We start from the raw sequence: 7,057 nt of genomic DNA, 5'->3' as shown, positions 1-7,057 counted from the left end.
GCATTGAATGATGCAGAGCAAATGCTTTTTTTTTAAATGTTATAATGAGAGAAGTTTATTTCAAACTTTGAGACCATGTAAATGTTTTTTCAAGTAATTTTGAAATTTGAGACAAAGGAATCACCAGGGTAATTCCCACAAATCTCTGGGAAATAATTTCCTACATACTCTTGCACATTGTTTTCAACAAACACGTGTCATAGTTGTTCCCAGTTACAGAGAAACCCAATGAAGCAATCAACTTCTCTCGACTTCCAGTGTCCCCAAACGGAGCATTTGGTTTGTATGTAAGGTGGATTAAAGGAAAGGTAATTTACCTCAAAGGTTCCTTGCTTTTCATCTTCGGAACTTTCCCATTACTTGTCCTATAGTATGTTAGGAACTAGTACTTCTTTCAGACAGGAGGAAGAAACAGAAAAATGGCTAGCCTGCCAAAGAACAAGGAGGAAGAAGAGAGTTATATAGTTAGCCAGCCAAAGATCAAATCGTGAGTTAATGGAATTGATCCCTAAAACGCATATAGCAGAGGAAAACCGCAACATTGCCAGAGTTATCTATACCTGTATTCAGCTTTATAGGTCATAACAAGCACCTTTATGAACAAAAATTGCAAGAATTTTGCATTTTATTGAAAATTTGTAGCTAAATATAAATTCCTTCACGGAAAATAACCTTATAAGCTTATGGAGAATCAAGGTCCAAGTCACGCAGTTCTTCCCTTGGAGTCTGTAATCTCCATTTCAATGCATTTACATGCTTTCTTCTTGTCTCTGTTGGGACTTCAAAAAAAACTGACCGTAATATGCAAAGAAGCAGTTCAAAATATAAATTTGCACAATTTTGCATTTTATTGAAAATTTGTAGCTAAATATAAATTCATGCACGAAAAATAAACTTATAAGCTTATGGAGAATCAAGGTCCAAGTCACACAGTTCTTCCCTTAGATTCTGTAATCTACATTTCAATGCATCTACATGCTTTCTTCTTGTCTCTATTGGGACTTCAAAAAACACTGATCATAATATGCAAATAAGCAGTTCAAAATATACCAACAAACTTCAACAGAAAGGGAAAAGAGAAGCCATACCTGAAAACTTGAATGAATGCAAGTTGCAGAGATTATAGGTGTCTTCGCTGAACTAGATCTTGGTGCTTCTGTAGCTGTTCGGCTGCACAAGAAAAGATCGTGGTGCTCCTGTAGCTGTTCGGCTTCACAAGGAAAGAGTTGTTCTGCTTCACGATCTCCCATAATACCTACCCTGGTGCGGCTTTCATACTCTGTGCAGCTATACAAGGTAAAACCCTATCTATATCGCTCAACAAATAGGAAAAAAATGGAAACGGGGAAAATATAAAATGTATTGAATGAAAATGGAGAAAACACGATGTGGTGCTCTGCTATGCCTCAGTGTCGTGCCAATGAATCCTTGTTGGTGCTCCTCGGCAGGACTTGTGAGTATCAATTGTAGAGGGAAAACAAAACATGGTGTCACTGAAGTCTTGATCATTGAATTTCTCAGCAGGAGCGTGATTTGTTTTGCCTCGCAACCGATATCGAAATCCTTTGCCCAAAGCTTTAATTGACAAGAAAATAAGGGCACAAAATCAGCGACGAGGGTCTAGCTATCAGTAGAAAATCAACGATACGAAATACTGGCTGTCAAGTTCCTTGAATGAATTTATCCCCAAATTTCAGAGATGTTGCAACCCCATTGGATGAGTAAGGTAGTTAAAGAATTTTGCTCGAAAACTCAGCAAAAGCGATTGGTGTATTTAACCAAATATTGGTCCCGTTTTCATCCCGACAAAAACAGAGCAATACTAATTTATAAAGAAAATTACATTTCTAACCCAAAAAAAAACCCACTCATATCAGCACTCACTGCTCAATCGGCAGCAGAGGGATTATTCAATTTCTTGGATGAAGCCCTTATCTCTATGATCCATTTTCCACAAAACCTCATATCACCATTCTATTTAATCGGCAGCAGAGGGCTTGTTCAATTTCTTGGCCTAATCCCTTGTCTCTCCAATCCATTTTCATCACCTGCAGCCTTATTTCCGCAATCCCTTTTCATATCAGACCACCCTTTTGGGGAGGGGGGATTTAGTCTTAACAAAGGATTAACGGAAGAAATTGTGCTCTACTTCATCGATCTCGTACCACTTAGCTTTCCAAGCAAACTACCATAATAAATTTTGCTTACCTCTGTGAGTTTATCTGATGGAGTCTCCCTTCGAACTCGATCCGAGCATTCAACCATTCGTCTTCCATCACTGGCAACGCCATTTCAAATTTGAATTTTATTCGCCCGCGCACAACCTCATGTATGCTCCATGCCATAACCTCCAAACACATGTCGTACTGTCAACGCAATTTCTGGGATCTATCATGCGCATGGTGGATCATGTGGCATCGACATAATCATGTGCATGGTGGATCATGTGGCATTGACATAAGCCATGGTTAATCAGAATCTGTTAGCCGGAGAAATGATGCACACGGGTTGACAACCAAAGCTGATGTCAGAACCCGTCTCCCAAGACTATCCTTAGAGTCTCTTAATGGAGCTATAGAGGTGGAAATAGCTCTTGCCTGTGAGTTGAATGTTGTGGAGTCTGTCCCTATTGTCGAATCGTTCAAGCGCAGATAGGGTACCACTGTGGCTTGATGCCCTGTTTGGTGCGAGGATGAAAATGCTATAGTTTGTCGCCTATAGTTAACTCTCCATGTGGCGAAGAGAGTGGGGAGGAAGAGCTCACCGTGTTGCCAAGGCATACAAAAGTTATGGTGACTAGAAATAATCGAAGAAATCTGGTTTGGCTAGGCTTCGTGGACAAATCAATGCCACATCCTGTTGGGAGATGGCTTGGCTCTCTTGCTGTAATGACTATATATATTTTTCGGGTTTATTATGTGCAGGGATTTTACATTGTCTCTTACGGATTGGGGATTTATGTCAACCTTGTTGCTACCACTTTACTTTGCCTCACATCTCCATGTTTGATTTGAGGAGCTCATTGAAGCCACAACTGGGTTTTATGAAGGGAGGTCCATCGTTGAAGGCAATTTTCGTGATGAAAGGAGTTATTTGCACAGTCTGTCTGCACTGAGAGTTATGAAACAATTCTCTGTGATACATTTTTGAAGATAATTTTATTTGGAGAGACCATTGAAGTAGGTCATCCTTATTGGTTGATCATGGAATATTGACATGATATTGGAGGGTGTTGATCACGCTGACACTAGGGTAGCATCACGAGTTAGTTTGACAAAGTGGTGGCCACATTTTCTTGATCCAATCATGTTCAAACCATGTTGCGCGCTGTTGGAGGAGAGAGCCGCTGCGCTTGCAAAGAGATAAGGCCCTTTCCGTGGTGTAGCTACATTAGGTGGATTGTTGCACAATTTTTTAATTAACGCAAGGGAACTGTAAAGCATTGAGTCAGGCAGTGAAGTTTTCTACCAGTGTTGAGCACTAACCCAAGATGCTGGGTAATTTGGTGCAAAAACCATTAATGTCAAGGTTTTGTTGAATGTTGCAAATTACAGAGCATTGTCGTGGGTATAAATATGTCATGTCATGGTATTTTGGGTTTTTATCAGTGTTCCACGGGGACACGTCTCCGAGTGTAACGACCTGCAGCTCCGCCAAAAGAGCGACCGCAGAGGGCACACAGTTGAGGTTGAACGAAGTGTGACTGCGGTTGGTGTGCAAGCTTCCTTGGGTGTGCGATATTGAGATATGTGCATATGAGGAGGGCGAGCTACTTATATGCATGGTGGCATGGTGTTAACCTTGTGGAGGCTGACCAACAAGCGTGTGGAGCCGACGAAGGGTGGACGCGTTTGAAGGAAAGGTCGACATGATATTTGGGAGCTTTTGCGATGGCGTGAGGGCTTTGGGCGAGTCGGCTGGGCAGCCTAGAACTCGCCCTACCATGTGTATATATGAAAGAGCGTTGGCTCTCATTTGGACATCACACATTCGCTCAACATCTTCGGTCAAGGGGTAAAGGCACAGGTCTTAGTGCTCAAGGCTAAGGAGAAAGGCGCAGATGGAGTAATGAACCCGTTCTTGGGCAACGCCGCATGGAGGAGACTCGCTTGAATCGGTTGTGGGTGAAGGCGTGGGCAGGAGCGCCCGGCGGTTGGGTGAGGGCGTGCAAGGGTGTGTGGCGCCCGGGTGACGCGTAGGAGCGCCCGACGGTTGGGTGAGGGCGTGCACGGGTGTGTGGCACCCGAGTGATGCGTAGGAGCGCTCGACGGTGAAACGGAGGAGCACCCGGTTTGGGCGATGACTTGGCACGGGTTCTTGGGTGACTCGGGTGAGCGCCCGCCCGTCGTGCAAGTGTGCACGGTGACTTGGTGAAGTGTTGAGATTGTGAACGAAGGTGTGTCTCGGGCAGAGGCGCCCGTGTGTGGCAACTTGGAGGCACGCCCAAGTTGGGCAAACAACACAATCGTGCGACGAGGTGAACAAAGGGTTGGGGAGTCGTGCGGCAACCATGCGGAGGCGCCGACGAGCTGGACAACTAAGTTTTTCGAAGTTGTGAAAATTGGCTAAGTGTAAATTTGGGGTTTCCCAAGATTTAACTTGTACTTTGTAAAAGTGAAGATTGTATAATATATTGATTCAGGCAGACTCATATTGCAGGGAGTTGCCCCTCCCTTTATACTGTTGTGCATTTCTATTGTATAATGTTGTTTATGTGAATGTTATGGGCTTTCACTTTTATAAAGTAACACATTAATAATACTTGGTTGCGAAACACAAACTAAGTAGGAAAAGTGGAATGTTAGGCATGGTCTACAATCGTAAGTATTGGTGAAAAGAAAACGATTGGTAGTGCCACACTTCGCTATAAGCGGTTGAAAGACTACCGCAGGTGTAGGGGCGTGACACCCAGGGTCGGGTGCGTGCACCCCTCGCACCCCACGCACCCGGGACGGGGGGACGTCTGGGGAAACGTTTCCCCATGTCCCCCTTTTGGGGAGACGAGGGGAGACGCAGGGGGGGGACGTTTCCCCAGTGTGGGGTACACGACTCCCCAAAAGGGGGACTCCTGGGCATCTCCCCTCAATATGGGCTATGCGTCCCCTATTAAATTTGCTTTTAAATAATGATTTATGACAGGGGAAACCTAGTATTTGACCAAATTTCCCTACTAATGCTATGCAATTCATGGTAATGTTAAATTCTTAAAGTAAAAGTGACATTTTCCTTTATCTTTCATTTTCATCCTTTTACTTAAATTTTTAACATTACCAAGAAATGACTCAGGATGTTTGAGAGTGGTTCCAACCTCACTGAATTTCATATGGAGAAAGTAGAATTTTAGATCTCACTCAAAATCCAGCAGACATAACAGTTTTTCAGGAATTTAGGATTTGATGGATTGCAATGTTTCCATTGCATTTTGTAATGTACAAGGGTATGGAATTAGTATTTAATCAAGAGCACTAAGCCCTCTTTGTAATTTAGAGTGACTTTTAGACTCATCATTCCACTGTTTTTGAGTTTTAGTTATATCAATTTACTATTCCAGTATTCAGATTTTAGTATCTATTATACTCTATTTTTCTTAGTACTAATTAGATTCTAGAATGATGAATGATGAATTCTAATTTTAAATCAATTTAGAATCTAGAATGATGAATGATGAATTTAGTTTTTAAATCAATCTAGATTATAGAATGGTGAATAATGAATAATGAATATGGATTGGAGTATTTCATTATTGAATCTTGTGATCTATGGATGAATCAAGTATGTATTAGTAAGGATGATGAGTATGGATCATTGTATTTCATTATTTAATTCAAATATGCATGTATCATTGTATTTATGCTTTCATTATTGAATATGAATTTGATATATATATATCTATATATATATATATATATATATATATATACCCCAACATCCCCCTGTCTCCCCTAAATTTCCCTAAAATTTGAGGGTACTCCCACACGTCCCCCTTGTGCGTCTCCCTGCACCCACGTCTCCCTGTCCTGGAGTCTTGGTGGAACATTGGTTTTTATTGAAGTGACATTGGTCTGACTAGCCATTTTCACATTGTTGAGTGTGTTGGAACTAGTCATTCCAACAATACACAAATTCGGAGGATATGATGAAGACATGACATTAGAGGAGTTGCATCAAATATGAAAGCATGATGGAAAACCAGTGGCAAGTTTGTGTGGGTTAGTAGAATATACTCATGACATGTAGTATGTGTCACATGCATGTATTAGTAAGCAAGTCTATGTAATGTTTTGTAGTGGTCTTTGTAATGTATGTACCTACTGTAAGACCCAGAGATGCATGGATGCCCTTTGTTATCTGTTCCCTCTATTAGAGAGTCTTAACACCGTGGAAGAGTGTGTCATGTGGGATGGATACACTTGGGTGGGCCATATTGGTTTTAGACTCCATGAGGTGAAATTTTATATTTAGGGGAGTTCATCGAAAGGTTGGATGAACCATGTATGTGAAGGACTTCCTAGTAGACTAGCGGTTGCAACAGTTGGGAACCCATGCATTCTGGTAGATGGTTTTTCCTTTATATGGACATCGACAATTGCATGAACAAGGTACAAGGTATAATTATCAGTCTGGACCAGATGTAGATCTTGCATATTGATATCGAGACAATTAGTCATTTAGGGGGAGTGTTGGAAATTGTAATTCCTACTTGTCTTAGTTGTGACTTTCTATGTAAAGGAACCCATTCCTATTCTATAGGAGTGGTTTCCCTAGTTTGGTGTGCAGTTGAGATATTCTCTCAACCAACTTATTGTGTGTCCAAGATAGTTTCCCTATCTTGAGACACCACTTATTGTATATATGTAATATCATAATTGATCAATGGTAGTATAGTTTTGCTATCAAATTTTATCTTGATCCATGTAGACCCTTGATAAATCCATGGTTAAGATGGATCTGTACTAGTTCACTCACTCTACATTCTTGAATCCATAAATGGATTCTATTGTGTAGACTACAAAGTTTAAACCTGCAATTCCAAAAATATATTCTACATTTAGATAAA

At 41.3% G+C, this 7,057-nt stretch overlaps 1 long non-coding RNA gene across 1 annotated transcript; it reads right to left on the bottom strand.

Annotated features, from left to right (window-relative positions):
* Positions 1–258: 258 nt before the first annotated feature.
* Positions 259–1,138, bottom strand: LOC149162668 (uncharacterized). Its single transcript, XR_016261575.1, has 3 exons — positions 1,013–1,138; positions 673–791; positions 259–428 (listed from the first exon to the last, which is right to left on the bottom strand). It is a non-coding gene; the product is annotated as an uncharacterized LOC149162668 (long non-coding RNA).
* Between the last annotated feature and the right edge of the window lie 5,919 nt (positions 1,139–7,057).

This window comes from Pinus tabuliformis, chromosome 5_2, assembly GCF_031772625.1.
Source record: "Pinus tabuliformis cultivar Carrire ecotype Pingquan chromosome 5_2, CPIR1, whole genome shotgun sequence".
Classification (NCBI taxonomy): domain Eukaryota; kingdom Viridiplantae; phylum Streptophyta; class Pinopsida; order Pinales; family Pinaceae; genus Pinus; species Pinus tabuliformis.
This window is presented reverse-complemented; position numbering and strand designations above follow the sequence as displayed.